The 16,976-nt window shown below is 40.3% G+C and overlaps 1 long non-coding RNA gene across 2 annotated transcripts; it reads right to left on the bottom strand.

Moving 5' to 3' along the window:
- Positions 1-210: 210 nt before the first annotated feature.
- LOC124962790 (uncharacterized) lies at positions 211-8,663 on the bottom strand. 2 transcript variants are annotated; one of them, XR_007104593.1, is made up of 3 exons: positions 8,570-8,663; positions 2,015-2,118; positions 211-436 (listed from the first exon to the last, which is right to left on the bottom strand). It is a non-coding gene; the product is annotated as an uncharacterized LOC124962790 (long non-coding RNA). The 2 variants fall into 2 exon arrangements; XR_007104594.1 differs by having other exon boundaries at positions 211-433.
- Positions 8,664-16,976: the final 8,313 nt, after the last annotated feature.

The raw sequence follows: 16,976 nt of genomic DNA, 5'->3' as shown, positions 1-16,976 counted from the left end.
TCTGTTGGGTACAACCTTAAAAATAATAGGACAGAAGCTTAAATGTCTATTTAGGCCTCCAGGGATGACAACGAGTGCCAGGTCATCTTACATAAGTTTTCATTTTTAATTGTAAGTAAAAAAAAAAAAGAATCTTCCCACCCCAGTCTGACAAGAGTGGGACAAGATTTGGGGCTCTACAGAGTTGCTCTTATCTCTAGCAAAAGCAGAGCATCCACAGGAATTTCTCGTGAGGTGACCGATGTTACCAAGTTGGGAAAGGCAGACAGACCAGTAATGTCTTGGGGTCCATTAGAAGCCATGCTGGGACTCCATCGCTTCTGAACTGCGAGTCATTCTGAGTTCTGAAGATCAGATTCCAGATTCTTGTGGCATCAGACACTCAGAATCCCTTGCCATGTGTCCAAGCCATTTCCAAAAAGTTAATTTTATTCTACTGGATAAAAAAGCAGATTTGGGGATTTAGATCAAGCCACAAAAGCTTCAGGGAAAGTGTCAGAATTAAAAAGAACATAAATCATCTTTTCAAAATATGTGTTTTTCTTATTTACTGGATTCCTACATACATAGTATCTGTCAAGTGTCAAATCTAAATAGTCAGACATTCAATTCTAAAGAGGATGAACTATTTTAGACAGTACGCAATGATCAATACCGTGAAGCACAATACCCCAGTGTACTTTGGAGAGTATATGAACAATTAAGGTAATTATCCATATCAAACTATTTCATAGAAATATGCAACAAAGAAAAATAAATTACATTAGGGTCTAAACGATCAGAGAGCAGCCACCACATGGGCTGCCTTTCTAAGACCTTACCTTTTCTTTTCCATCCTACTATCTATTTGACTAAGAGAGCTGAAAATTATACCATTTGTGTTAGAATCAAATGCAAATGGAATAATTGTCCCTTCTCTAATCAAAACACATTTGTGGATTGAAATACCACATGGGGCAATTTTCAGTTAATCATGGATGTTAATAAATATGACTCTAAGCTCATAAACAAACATTACTTTGGCTAATATAATATAGGAAATTATTGTTAAGCTTGATCAGACATGTAACAAAAACTGAACTTTGCAGAAAGTCAGCAAATTAACTATTTGAAAATAGAGATGAGCATCAACAGTAATGAAAGATTAGATTTAGCTAAAATGCTTTAGACAAATCATGCATTAGCATTAGGAAATATTTAAAGCTGGCTTTGGTGAAAATGGAAAATATTAATATTATGTGAGTATTAGCTTCTTCAAAGAGCAAAAACCAGAAGCTTAGTGATTAGAGATTAAAAAGACTAGAAAATCAGGTTTACCAACATCAAAATTACCCAGAGCTTGAATTATATCAAAGCCTCTAACAATGAATGGTGTTTTCAAATGAGATAGAAATATTTGATACCCATGCTATGTCCATCACTAAGCTTGTAAACCAATTTTAGATTCTTTCCTTTATCCTTCCCTAAATGTAAAATATATATTTGTTTTGGTGACAAATGCCTAAATGGTTACAAAAGTGTTCCAATCAGCTCTAAGACTAGGGGTTCAATCAGACCTATAGAGGCATTAAGAATAGATGAGCTTATACTACCATCTCTACTTTCTTCAATACATTTAAAAATTTTTTAAAAAACCTTAAACAACAAGACCGATATGTACACCATATCTAAAATACCTGTTTCTAAATTTACCCATTTAAAAATTCTAATCTGTTCCTCAAAGATGGGCTTTTTTCATTTGCAAAAGTGGGTAGCATTGTTTCTGTTTGCTTTCAGGGTGCCCCCAAGCCAAGTCTCCTGCCAGGTCATCCAACACTGTGAAAGAAATGGTCTTGAAATTAAAGCAGTATAAGTTCATATCAACTTCTAGGCTTCAGGAAGAAGAATTATTAATTTATCTGCTATGTTTTTTTAATCTCTAGGTCAATGTGAAGATCAATCTGCATACCAATGCAACCTAGTTAATTTCCTTTGTAAGATCATACACTAATCTAAGCATCTAGGAAACACAAACCTTCATCTGGAGAATTCCAGTGCGACTATCAGTACTTCCTGCAGATTGTTCAGGTAAGTCACTCTTCCCCTTTACCGTCTACCTCTGACAATGTTTTCTTGAGTCTAGAAAAGGAGAAGAAACAGGGCTGTGAACTTGGACCCAAGGGACCACTTTTTGATGCATGTGGAACCCATTCATAATCTACCTTCATCTTTCAAAAACTATGTTCAGTTAATAAATTATTACTCACCAGAGTAATAATCAGTGCTATTTATCAAAGGGTATGAATTCATCAGGCTTTGTGTTTATATTGTTTTAACTTGTTAAACTCTTACAACCATTCTATATGGTAAGTACTACTTTCAATCCTCATTTTTAGACGAGAAAACAGAAGCTTAGAGGGAATTAAAGACTGATCCTGATGAATGGAATAGCTGAGGTCTGAACAGAGGATGATTTCGGAATTGCAGGCAAGGAGTAGTGAAAGCGCAGTCCTTAGAAACATACGCTGTCAGTGTTCTGAATCTACTTTAAAATATCCTCTTCAACTCAAGATTGTAAAATGTCCCCACTCTACAGTGTAAGAGTGAAAGAATTACTCTTATTAAAAAATAGAATTTCTCCTTTTAGCTGGAGACGTATAGCTTCCTGCTCCATTTTCCCATCAGCAAGGAAAGAGAGTAAAAGAAATACTCATTGTGCTAGTTGAGGGCCCCTGTAGGAATGTCCATGCCCTTCTGCCTTACTGAGGACCAGACTAAATATTTCTGAATGTCTACATTTTAAAATTTCCAACAATAATGAATAAACCCCACTTGGGGCATCCTATCCAGAACCCTACATCCTTAGAGGGCCTAACATTGTACTGGTAGAATTGCTTTACCATGCTCATGACTTTGGGTGCCCAATCCCTGGATCTTTTCCCTAGAATTGAGTCCATGTGTAAAACACTGGATGTTCTGAAGATCCTCTCCTGGAAGGCCTTGAAGAAGGCAATGAACTTTCTTGGTCTAGTATCTTCAAGGAAACTGTAAATGAATAGGTCAAGGATGAGGCACTTAGTAGCTGGGGGGAAAAAATCTCTAATTTATGGAACTTTGACTTCCCTGTCTGTACAGATTCCATATAAGGAATAGTAACTTTTCAAACCAGCAGCCTGGACATATTTCTTGGTCATATAATTCTCACAGTTCTAGACATTCCAAGGTAGAGGGTCATTCAAACAGAATTGTAGTTTCTTATGTATATTTATTTCCAAAGTATCCTATGCATAGTTTCCCAGTGAAATCATAGATGGAGGCAAGGGAAATGCTAACTGGGTAATTTGTCAAGCATGCCTAAAAGAGGCAGTCAAAAAGAACTGTGCTGGACCTCGCAGGCAGGAGTGCCCAGCAAGAAATGGACGGCTGCAGCGTGAGCTTCCACCACTGGGCCCTTCACTTGAACTCCAGTGTTTGCCTTGGAGATGATGTAGGAAGAGAAGAGGGAGGAAAGACCTGAATGAGATCTAAAGAATAAACTTCTCTATGGTCACTAGGAGAATGGCATGCATGACACGTGAGCAGGGTTGGTAGGGTAGAGTAATGGAGTACAGCAAGAATGTGCTGAGAGGCCAACCGTCAGCAGCCAGGTGTCTCCTCCGAATCCTGACCACCAGCCAGCAAAACAGCCATGGGCGCTGCTCCTGCCTTAGCAGTTTCATCACTCTTACTGTGAAACACGCTCGGCAGATCAAGATGGCAGCACATTCTCTTGGGATCTGACAGTTATTAAAAATTAAAGGTCAAATTTTTAATTTTTGCTTCATGGTACTTACAAAGTAACCAAATAGTACATTTAGTTTTACATCTCAAGGTGAAAATTTGAAAGATAGGACATATAATAAAATGAGGGCAGTTTTTAAAAAGACCCAGGGATAATTGTTACCAACTCTAAAATAATGGGAATAGTTTAATCAGAAGTGTTTTTAGAAGCTGAGGATGTAACACAGTGGTAGGGCACATGCCTAGCATGTGAGAGGTCCCGAGTTCACTCACTAGCAACACACAAACACACACACACACACACACACACACACACACACAGATCTTTCTAAGACTTTGTAACAAATACTGAATTATCCAAGGGGAAAAATTAGGTTAGTCTTTATTCATTCAACAAATACTTATTTATTCATTCATGTAGGTATATTGAAAAGACAAAATTCTGGACAAGTGACATATGTCAATGAATGAAAGAGGTGAGTCAGACCCTCCTGAAACATACATTCTCATGAGGGGAAAAACAGTAATCAATAAAGACAACAAATAAGAAAATTCTCCTATAAGTCAAAAATGTTAAGTGCTAAGAGAGAAAGAGAAATTTGGGCAGTTGAAGAATTTGGAATCTTTATACCCTCATGACTTAAAGTCAATGAAAGTGCATTGAGGGTACAGGATTTGGAATGAAATTTCCAACAAGAAATTCTCACACACTACTAAATGCATATTGTACAACATGCACTAAAATCTATGTGTGACAAAGACAAAATAATCAATAACTAAAAAATATCTTTCTCTTAAATTTATGTCTATATGAAATTATTTTTAATTATATTAGGCAGAGATGACAGAGAATAATACCTGGTGTTAGAAAGTCTGAGTTTAGTCACTTTGTTTTGCTATGACTGAACTCAGACTGACTTAACCTCAATTGATTTAACCTCCTGAAGACTAAGTAGCAGGACCTGCCACATACAGAAAATGCTTAGGAATGATGATAGTTATTGTTCATTGACTGCTTAGTGCCAAGAACTTCCTCCAAGAACTCTATTCTGTATGAACTCATTTAATAGCCCATGTTCCTACAAGGAAGAACCTGTTTCCTTCCCATTCTATAGATAAAATGCTGAGGCACCAAATGGTAAATGATTGACCCACAATTACAGAGCAGCAGTTCTAGAACTCATAGTCTTAGTTCTTAATTTAGTCACTAAATTGCTTAATTATTTCTTTACCTCTTCTCTTTCCTCTTTTTCTCCTTTTCCTCCATCTCTTCTTTTGTCTCTTCTTCCCCCTTTTTTCCTGCATTTACCTCTTTTCATTTCTTTGTTCCCCTCTTCCTCCTTGTAGCAAAATCTGAAATAGGGGTTGGGGGCATAATGTCTGTGACTAGTCCATTTGGCAAGATGGCCACCAGCACGATCGTGAACTGAATATTTTTCCTTTGGCTCTCTGATTTGGCTCCTTGTATCCTCTCCCAGGCTGTCTGCTACATTGTCTATCAGTGGTGATGTGCTCTCATCTCTGCAAACTGTTTATGATGTCTATCTGAGAAACTCTCCAGAGCTAAGGCACTACATAGATAGGGTTTGAGATGAAGCATGATCTAGAACATATTGAGGTACAGGTATTTAGGTACAGAGGTTCCTCAAAGTTGCATCATACACAGCAGTTGCTGCCACCTGCTAGTCAAGTCAACCCAGATCATGGAGGGTGACAAAAGAGACATTATACCAGTTTCCCTGGTCCTCCAAAACTGGGCCTATGGCTGCTCAGAATCCTAGCCTTGAAATACAGGATCCAGCGTCACATTGCTGGCTCAGCCATGATGCAGATGACTTTCTGCATGCGTCCGTCTGCCTGGTCCACCCCACTCATCTCCAACCTCACACCCTCCCATTCTGAGGTCTACAGCATTCAAGATAAGCATTCTGACTTGAATGGACTTATGAGAGAACTGCTTTGCCTGAAAGCCAGGATCCACTGGAGCCTGGAGGCAACATAGCTATAATACCCAATTAACTGGGAGTTCATTTAGCAAACACAATTCCTTTTATTTGATGTACTTTCAGTGTTGCTTATGAAGCTATATTCTACTTAGGAGTATGAACTCGCCAGTGATTTGCCTTGTGTTATGAATCATTTATCTAGTCAATCTAATATTCTTCCCTTATGCATCTTAATACCTCAATTAACTATTATGAGTCATTTGTTATTTGTATACCAGAAAACTGCTTTCCAAGTTATTACTTATTGGTCATAATCAATTAGGGAAGTTTTTAGACTATGGCTGTCTTATATAAATACACTGGTAAAGTTCAGCTCCTATGATTTCTGACAATTAAATTGTTCTGTCACTTGGGGACGCTCATTAATCTCAACTTGTCATCCTTGTTTATGCAGGTTATAATGGGCTATGTGTGTAAGTGAAATGAGATGCTAAAAGGCTTTGCTTTTTAACTCTTCGATAAAAATAAAATTGAAATACTTTCTTAAAGTGGCAACTTTGATTTGTACAATCTGAAGGAACTGTACTCTGGCAGGGGCCTGTCAACTGCACTATAACCCACAGCAGTCTTTGTATAGATTTGCAATGAAGAGACTAGCAAAATATGAACTTGTTCTGACTTCCTGTGTTCTTAATATTTGTTGTATGTCCAGAGAAAGAAAACTCCGAGAAGAAAATCAAACTATGTTGTGCTCAATCACTGGGCAACTTTTCAAAGTTTGGGCTATACCTATTCATAAGTGAGTAAGAGAAAAGAAATATCATAGTGGTCAGAAAGGTCCTGGGATCCATAGCATGGATTTAAGTGTAAGGAGTTGTCATGAGAGGTACCACAGGACTGCTATTATGATGTAATTTATTGAGCATCATTATTTATGATGTGAAATATGCAAAGAGTGCATTAATTAAATTCAGGTGTCCCTACCTTTAGCACAACTTCTGACAATAATTAAATCATACAAAGTGACCCAAGTCAACAGATTAGAAATCTGAACAGAAATCTAAGAGCCTTAACCAAGTCATAAATCACTGTAAAGGAAACAGTAGGTATTATTATTACATCGAGAGCGAGTCTGAAAAGAATGCGTAATAACAGAGCTGATGAAAAATGTATCTGAAACAGAATTGTAAAGAACAAGGGGAGCTCAGATATCCAGATGAGGCTGCTCATCAGAAATTAGCTAGAGAAATAACTACATAGAAAAAACGAAAAATGTTTCTTTAAAAGAAAAAAAGAAGAAGAAGAAGAAGAAGAGACCAGATTCACTACCCAAGAAAATTCAGGTGGCCTCATGTTTGCTGGAGTTGGCTACTTATGCAGGGTTGCACAGGAGGTCATAGTACAGAGATCACTGGGGAATGCCAGTTAAGATAGACAGCTACTTGCCCAGTTCTATGACGGGTTGGCTGCATGTACTTGAGCTGATAATTTCTTTTACCCCAGTCTCCATTTCCCATCCATAAAATGGGAAATTGACCCAACTAACCACTGTGATCCCTTGCAGATCCCACATTCTCTGATTTTACATTCACTTCAGAGGTGTTCCTTCCAGGTCTGCCCGTAACCTTGAAGAACCTGTACTTTACCCCTTCTGTGACAAGCACTCTGTATATCACCTTCCTGGGATTCCCCCTAACAGCCCTGGGAAGATGCTATCATTCTTATTCAGTAGAGAATGTGAAGCTTAGCAGCTTTACAAACCCAGTGTCACATGGTCAGCAAGTGGCGGGAAGGCAGACCTTGATCTCTCATGCACTTAAAAATTGTCAAACCTCCCAGAGCTTTAGAACTATCAAAACTCTTAACTAACTGCCTTCTTAGAAAGCACAAAATACTATCCTGTGACCCTGAAAAGTTTCCAATGTGATTTCCTCAATCAACAGGGACCTGGAACTTGAGAAAACGAAAGGATCATTCAGATGTGATTTTTGGAATGGCCATGTTCACAGTCACAACTGTGTCTCTAACCCTGGGCAAGCATTCGCAAAAGCGTCAGATCGCTGCAAACCTGTCAACACTTGGCTGTCTCTGCCATCTCTTCCCAAGCCAGGCCCCCCAGAGCACTTTCTGTTCGTACTATTTGGTTGTCACTTAATCACACAGTCCCTCAGCTAGCCTGTTGCTTCGTGTGCCTGAGTCTCTCCTTGCCAACACAAACACAGGTTCCTTAAGGACAGAAACTCGGCTTTATATTTCCTTCCAGCCCTGCAGTATCGACAGCAGAGTTGGACTCATAAAGTGACCCTCCCTTTTGTTCAATCTATTCAGCACATTTTCAGCAGAGGGTCAATCATGGTGCTTTTTCTGTGCCTCAATTCTAGGGCCCTAAAGGTACTAGCAAGCCCACACTCAACGGGAAACCCACCCAGAAGGGTCTTCAGTACCACATCATGCTCTTGAGCACAGCACAGCACTTTACTGCCAAAAATAACATAATGCCAAGATTAAGAAGGTGGGGTGCTGTCTGCCTTCTAGGGAGGGATTTGATTCTACTAGAGCTCTTCAGGGGATAGTTCCTTCCTGGCCCAGAGCAAGTTCAAGATCAGACCCAACAGAAACAGAGGATGGTAAAACATCAGGACCCCAGGGTGTCCTGCCAACTCCTCCCTTTGGGATATGCCCATGCCTGCCCTAGTCCTACCAAAGCTGAGAGTACTGAATTAAGACAGAAATATTTAGAAACATGGATGATAGAATTTCCTTCCTTCTAAAGGAAATCCTGCACAGCAAAACATCTTGCAGAAAACACAAAATTGTAAAACCCGAATATTTTTAAATATATCATGTTCAGAGAAACCGTCTACCTGCACAGCAAATGTGACTTGGGGAACAGGTCTCCCATATCCCTTTGAGGACTGGTGGATTCGCCAAAGCAGAAACCAAAAGGCTTGATCACCGGCCCTGAGGTTCTACTTTACAGGGCAGTGGACTCTGCCCCTTCCATATTGCAATGTGACCGTGGAAAGTTGAGTCATCTGAGGCAAAAGTGTTTGATTTCAACAAGTGAATTCAGGGCTATATTCAGGAGTGTCAGAAATTCATTTCCTCCAGCAACTGGAAAGTCAAGGTGCAAAATATGAAGACCCATCGTGAGATGATCTGAGCGTCCATGAACTGAAGAAAGAAATCTCAACCAAAAGCAGAAAGATAACCACAGTCTCAGGGATATGGCAATAATAGTTACTATGTGCCAAACACATGCCATGTGCTAAGATCATTTCTATATATGTATTTTCTTAATCTTCATAAAATTTCCCTGAAGTAGTGCTTACTCCTGCTTTGTGTATGAAGCTAAGACACTTTTCAAGAGATCTAGTAATAATGCAGTTCTGAAGTGGCAGGATCTGGATTCAGATGCCGATCCAAGTCCGGCTTGTTAGACACCAGTGTTTAGTTTACGTGTCTGTCCTAGCAAACAGCTGGATGTTCAGGGCAGATCTTGGAGTTTGGTTTCTATGGTTAACAAACGTGAAGGAAAGGGAGACACTTGCTAACTTGCCTGGGAACCTCATTTTGGGCTCTGCTGAGGGGCCGCACTGCATCCTTTGCGGTGTGTTGGTTAAGGGACAGTGGGTGCAGAGAAGACTTGAATTACAGAAGGGCCAACGTGGTGATTCTGAACATGTTCTTTGAAAGTGTTGTGATTCGAAAAAGCTGTCTTGTGTCAGAGCTGAGCAGGAATCCAACTGTGAATAGCACTCTGAAGAGTGTTGATAGAATCTGGGCTGTCCAGCTGTGAGGGGTCCGGAAGTACTTGAAGAGGCGACAAATGCTGGAGACCTCCCTTAGCCCTCCCCAACAGCTGCCGCTGCTAATGGCAGAAGCTGCAGAAACTTGTCACTGCCAAGAGCCACAACTACACTCGCAGCCTTACGCCTTTTCAGGAGGTTTAAGTCACTAACATCAGTTTTGGGGGAAGGAAGGTGACTGCCCTAAGGACAACAAGGCACCAGAGCTTCAGAGAAGAGCTTAGACATTGGATCACGGGTGCCAAGCCAGAAAATTTCTTCCTTATCTCTCCTCAGCTCCTCTACTTTGGGTAGTGGATAGAAGTGGAAGGTGGGGTATGGTTTGCTATCAAGAGATAACATAGAAAGTGATATAAAGGAATTAAGTACCAAGGACTTTGGAGTCAAAGGTACCTGGGTATTAGCTGTGCAATGTTGATGAGTTAAAAAAAAGGCCTCCCTCTCCCTTTCTTCATCTGGAAAAGAAATGAAAAAGTAATTTCCTTGTAGAGTCATGGCAAAAAAAAAATTAAATAAGATAATTTTACAAATCAAGACACATGGCCAATTTCCAAAAATGTTAGTTTCTCACCTCCTCCCATGCATTTACAGAGGGGTGAAAATAGCAGTTCTCTGCTAAGAAAACTCATGGGGTTGGAAGCCCAAGAATACCAGTGGAAAAAGTAAGACATCTGCAGAGACCTTGAAGTGTCACTTGGCCTGCCAGTGGAGAGTCACCAGGGAATTGAGTGGGTTACATAAGGAAATGTGTTAAAGTGCTCAGAAATGACCTTTCCAGACTCAGTTATTTTGTTTTCCTGGAATGATTTAAGTGTCTTTGAACAATGTGATGAACACTGTCAATACCTCCACTATCAGCATCCTTAGAATGAGTCTTCAACCCCAATGTGAAAACTGTATTCAACACTGTCAAATGCAGAAGTTTGTATGTAAATAGAAAATGTATGGAACCTATGATTTCATCTTTACCTGTGAAGATCCTGTCACCTTGAGGGTCTAACCTCTCTATCATTTGCTCTGTCTCTGCCGCAAGTGGCTGAAAACCCAACAAACTGACTTATGCTAAAAAGTATGGTCCCAGTAGCTGAGGAATCTAGTTTGCTTAGCTTCAGTTCTACATTGAGGCAGACTTTGGAAAATGTCAGCAGGATCTACCTGTCTGCTGGGCTTCTTGATGTTGGCTGTGTTTGAAGATCTTTGTAATGACCCGTGGTGGCACAAAACTCCAGTCTAACAAGAGAGAAAGTGCCTCCTCAAAGGCACAACGATAACATTTGGGGCCTGGGTCAGATAAGCCCAGCTTTGGTCAGGTGAATGGACTTGGGGACAGTGACCCCTCCCGGAATAGAACCAGCACCATAGTTAGTACGTGGCTGAGTGTGAAGAGGCATGAGAATCCAAAGCAAGCAGGAAAACTGTTACTTGAAAGTACTGTGGATACTGCACAGCAAAATCAACTAATGCCTATTTTGCCTTCTGATCCCTCCAAATAAGGCTTTTGTGTCCTTTATGTGTTTACTTTCTTTGTGCTAATTTGTGTTTATCACATGCAGTATTACATGTGAGGGTAGTGTCTCAAGGGCAGAGTATTAAATCTTTGTCTCCATCAAAATTGTCTTTCACAGTATTTTGCCCATAGTGAGTAAATTAAAGGAATTTAATAGAAATTAATGCATTTAGCACACACATGCATTAAAAATGAATAATTGAAGTCCAAAGTTGAAACAGTTGGCCTGGGGAAGAGATTAAGAGGGAACAATGTTAAAATGATAGGGTTTCCAGAAAAAGGGAAGACAAGGATCAGAAGCCCTTCATTCAAAAGTCACCATTCAGAAATCCCCAACTTCCTTAAGAAATTTATTAAAGAGATTGAGGGGATACATTGCTCAGGTGCACCAAAATCCCACATGGAAAACATGCCTGATTTGCACCAAACTAAGAAGATAAATAACTGAAGGAACAATATTCCAAAAGGTGAAAGAGGGAGGTAAATGAATTGGATTGGAGGGGTTAAAGAGGAGGCAGGGACTGCAAACAAAAGGAAATGACTTCCCAGTAATTCCACCAAGAATTTGAGACACAAAAGTTGATTAAATCTCTCAAATGTAGTCACACTCTGTTTTAATTAACCTTGAGGCCTATCAGGGCATAGAGCGTAGATTGCTCCCATGTTATTACCGATCGCCAATTTTACTATCAGGATCGCAGAGCACACAAACAGGTATAAGAAATCATCAGAGCCCCACTGTTGAGAAAAATATTTCAACTGAGAATTTTGTTTTTAAAAAAAGGGTTAGATGTGTCTTTGAGTCTGGGTACATTTGACAACACAGTACAGGAAGTGGTAAACGTAGGCAAGGTGGTCAAGTTCAGTTCAGTGTCCATTTTTATAAAGTTGCATTGACACAGAGCCAGGTCCAGCCACATACTATTGTCTATTGGTGCTTTCCATGCCCATAAGGACAGAGGAGAGTCATTTCAATAAGGATCATAGTATCCACAAAGCTTAAAATATCTCGCATGGATAAGAGTCCCTTGCAAAAACAAGCTACCAACCCTTGGCATTCCAGCCTGCAGGAAGCAGAGGTGGCTAATCTACCAGTTCTCCAAGCGTCAGGCAAGATGGTGGCACACGTTTGTCATCCTCAATAATGGGAGAAAGATCTCCTTGCTGGGTAGGAGGCTCAGGAGGAACCAAGAGTGGGCAAGAGAAGGGAGGCAGAGGTGCATGTCAGGCCTCCGTGGAGAGAGAAAAGAGAGAGGAGCAATTAGTGGAAGCATCCCCTGCCTTTGTCTGCCTCTGAGTGTTCCTTTCGCCAGCTACTGCGGCACATTTGAATGTTTTATTTCTTCGACCCTCCGAGCATTACCAAACAGTTATTATCTGAGCTTCTAACAAACAATTATTCCAGCTCCTAATTTATATTTCAATCATTTTAACTACTGATCTTATGATCACATCCAGGCTCTGATCACATTAGTGTCTATTAACTATGCAGCAACCAATAAAATCTGCATGAGAGACTTATTCCATATATACTCCCTTAGCGCAATTTATTAAAATAATGTAGACTATTAACGTTTAAACTAAATGTAATATATATATTTAATATAAAAATTCTCATTACTGTGATTAATAAAATTTTTAGTGTAAGCTGATATTTAGTTAGAGAAAATGAACAAGTTAAGCCAACTGAACTATTTCAGTTACATTAATTTAATTAAATATGACTTTTACATTATGTAGGATTACGTACATACCACTGATAATTCTAACATATTTAAGGAATCTCCAAGTAGCATCTCACTATCAAAGTTACAATTAAATCACTAAAGGTCTTCCTAGAGAAAGAACGCTCCCTCCCTGAGGTCCCTCACTTTTCTAGAAAGATCCTCAGGAATTACACAAGTTGAAAAGTGACACAGTTTAATCCTGCTTGATTTTCTTCCTTAAAGAACTATCTTAGGACTGTGTGTGTGCTCATGCGTGTGTGTGTGTGTGTGTGTGTGTGTGTGTGTGTCTGTTTATGTGGGGAGAGAGAGAGAAGGAGAGAGATAAACACACATGGGCGAAAAGAGAAACAGGTTCCATGCTGGTTCTTTGCAATGTCTCCATTTACACAGAAACATTTCCCAAAATGATTTCAGGATGTGTGTGTTGGTCAAACCCCACTTCGTTCCTTCTGACTCTTCTGTATGGAGCTGGGCCGGCATAGCGGCCCTGATACTTTCTAACTCTCAGACCTTGGGCACATAACTTCTTCAGCCCAGTTTTTCTATCCGTGAAATGGGGGTGCCAGGGGCTGTTGTGAAGAGGAGCAGAGCTGGGTGGAAACAGTCTAGCCCTTCATCCCTCCCTCAGAGCTGGGTGTCTTTGTTGCTGCTGCTGAAGATGCAGTGATGTATGACTTCTCTTTGTGCTTTTTCCTGTGTGGCTGAATTCTCTTCTCTGTTTCCGAAGTCAGTTCCCCGGCTGCCCTGGCCACAGACCCATCCTGTTGCTCTTTCTGATCTCTTGGTCTTTCATGCTGGTGACATTTCACTCACACCTAAGCTATCTCATAATTATTCTGGCCTGAAAGTGGAAGGAATGAGCGAGAAGGGCACTAGTACTGGGCCAACATTAAGTCCCAGCTCACTAGCTGCATGGCCTTGGGTACTTAGTTCATTGAAGACTTGGTTTTGGGCCCTACCAGTGAGATGACCAATAATAACACTGACTTATAGGTTGTTGTAAATGCTAAATGATTGTTGCAGATAAAGTGCTTAGAAGAGCATCTGACCCTAATAGTGCTTAAATAATAACAATACTCTATAACAAAGGAGGCAGAGACTCCTAGGACCAAAACACTGCTCTTCCAGGGGCTGGACCATGAGTTGGTGGTGACTTCAGGACTTGGGAAAACCCAGAAATGTGCCCGCAACTGGCAGAGTACTGGACATTAAGGAAAGTCAGTCCCCTAACAGGAGAAGAGAGAGTCTTTTCTATGATATTCTCCCTCACAATGAGCCAGAAAGTGGGATGCTGGCAGACTTCAACTCCATGTCCATTTTTTGACATTGCCCTATTGCAAGAAAAAGGATCTCCTAAACCAACAGGTTATGCCAAGAAAAGTCACAGGTGCTCCTTCTTTAGGCTTTACCGGTTTGTTTTTAATGGTCCACTTGGAAATGACTGAAGCTATGAGTATAACCAGAAATACAGTCTCTTTCAAAAGGGCACGATCCAAGTGAAAAGAACATCTGCCCCTAAAATCTCCCACCCTCTGAAATGTACCAGGAGCCCTGACAGTTGGTAAAGGGGTTTCATATACCAAAGCTCCTGCCTCTGCTGCTAAGAAGGGACAAGGATGAGCTGAAAACAAAATGCCAATGTTGGGGTCTAAGATCAGCACTAATTATTGTAATTCTCAAACTGAGAGGAGAACCAGAACCCAGCCTGAATTATCACCCAATCTCTTTAATAGATGTGGACAGGGACATCTCAGGGAAGGTGCTGGCTAATAGGCTGGAACAGATATTCCCATACCAAATCCATCCCAATCAGGTGGATTTATTTGGAAAGGACAGTCAGGCAATAATGGGAGGCAATTATTAAATGCTGTGCGGTGAACTTCTGGAGACAGGGAAGAGCCTGTGGCTGCCATTTCACATCTTTCTCTGAAGGGCCTTTGATCACCTTGCGGCTCCGGCACTCTCCTTCATTCAGCAGTGATTTGGACTGAAGGCAGCATTGTTCAGGTGGAGCTCCCTGGACTAACAAGCCTCCCTTTCCCCTTTTCTGGAACAAACTAGTTAATAGGACTTGTGTCATCACCTTCGTCAATTTCCCTTTGGCCCATGACCCTTATTTTATTTCAAAGTTGTGTTAAAATCCTCTAGAAAAAGCTTGCTTCCTCTATCAATAAGTCACTGGTTCTAGGAGTCGGTCCTCTCCTTACAACTCCATTGTAAGATGCTGCTAGGGGTCAATAGCATGGCCCTGGAGACAGACTCCCTGATTTGAATTCTGGACCCAACTCAGAACAACTGGATGAAATGACTTCGACTTTTTCTGCTTTCAGGGTCCTCACCTGTAAAGTGGATAACATAGTACAAGAGTCATTGGAGGGAGAGGGGGTTGCACAAATCAAAGGAGTTCACACAAGTTAAGGGCAAGTTCATTAAGTTAAGGCCTTGCACATACGGTGCTCAGTAAATTTTAGCAATCATTATCACCATCGTCATTTTTCCTGGGTGTTTTACTTTATATCCGAGATCCCTTAATGCCAATCTCACAAGTCAGTTTTATGAAATCATCATTGTGTGTTTTATTTCCCAAATTCCATACTTTTGAATATATCAAAAGGGAAACTTGGCTGTTTATGAAATTTTAAACTTATTTTCACTTGTTCAAATTTGTCCTTCAAAATCTGTTCAATTTGTCTTTCTCCTTCTGCTAAGCATTCTTGTATTATTCTTTAACAAAGTTTTATGACAAAGTCTTAAGTTCTATTTACTCATGCCCAATTGTTATATTACTTTCTCCCCTCACATGGTTTTACCCCTTTTTATAGAAGCATGCCTGCACCTCCATATTTAACTTCTGGTTAGGGTATCAGTGCCTCTGCATCTACTCTTCACCCCGTCTGTATTTCTTTCAAGTACAGTCTCACTTCCAGTTGTAAACCTGTGCTGAGATTTCTATAACTTGCCACTACTTCAAAGTGAGGTACCTTTTATGTTTAAGTGTGTGTGTATGTGGTGTGCATGCCTGTGTGTGTGTGTGTGTGTGTGTGTGTGTGTGTGTATTTCATTGGTTTCCTGACAGGAAAGAATCATTAATTGTCCTTTAGTGATGTTTTAAACATTTTCATCTTTACCTTTTTTTTTTTTTCCACAAGAGAAGTGAGATCATATTTTCTTTTACTTTCCTTCCAAAAACTCAATGACTTTTTGAAATGGGCTGCAATTTAAAATAATGCATGTCCTGAAAATAATACCTACAGTAACACCTTATAGAATGAGGAGGTGTTAATAGACTTCATACACTTTTTTCAAAGAACTGTATACTGAGTCTCTGGTGAGTTCAAGGGTTTTGTCACGGAGGTGGGTGACATTCACATGGTGTCAAGAAGCATCTGATGAGGATGGCGAAGGCATTCAGGACAGTGGTTAGATGATCTTGGTGGCAGGGTGAGAGTTCAAGGGGCTTTGGCAAGTCATAAGTTATGAGTAGAATCAGGTGTGTGGAGATTATAGGGTAAGGATTGAGGAAAGCGTATCTCACCTTGTTTTATTGCATAGATTGAACAGGTACAATGTGATGTTTGATAATTACATATAGTGGTTGTACACACTTATACATAGTGGTTACCAGAGTCAAGTAACTTAATATATTTATCATTTCACAACTTTTAGTAAGTCTAAAGGTAGGATGAGGAGATTGTGAAAAGTTTTAAGAGTCATGCCAACAAATCTTGACTTCATCCCAGCCTGGATCCACAGAGTCATATTCAGAGCAATGATGTGGGGAAATTAATCTAGACTAGGAAGGGAAAAGACTAGAAGAAGACAGGAGAGGCATTAGGGAATTTCAGAAATATATTAGACAAGAAATCAGTTATCAAGGTTTAAAGGGGGTGATGCGGGTGAAGGCATTTCTTAGGAGTGAAATTGAAAGGACTTAGCATTTGATTGGAAGTGGAATTCCAAGTCAAAAAAAGCTGAAGATAACTGAGTCTCAAGGGTGGACAATGGTAGAGACTTTTACAAGCATAGGGAAGAACTACCATGTCCTTCAGCTCCAAATTCACCTTTATATATTCAGCTCTGGAATGCAGGGGATGGGACTCTGCAAATATCCCTTCTCATTTTCCCAATGGCTTCCTGCTCTGCTCTACCAGAGGGGTGATAAAAGAGACGGAGGGCTGGACACGCGGTTGGACTTACTTCTCTGGATTTGCTCTTGTGCTAGTGGTCA

Source organism: Sciurus carolinensis, chromosome 13, assembly GCF_902686445.1.
Source record: "Sciurus carolinensis chromosome 13, mSciCar1.2, whole genome shotgun sequence".
Lineage (NCBI taxonomy): Eukaryota > Metazoa > Chordata > Mammalia > Rodentia > Sciuridae > Sciurus > Sciurus carolinensis.
The sequence above is the reverse complement of the archived record's forward strand: the minus strand, read 5'-3'. Positions and strand labels throughout refer to the sequence as shown.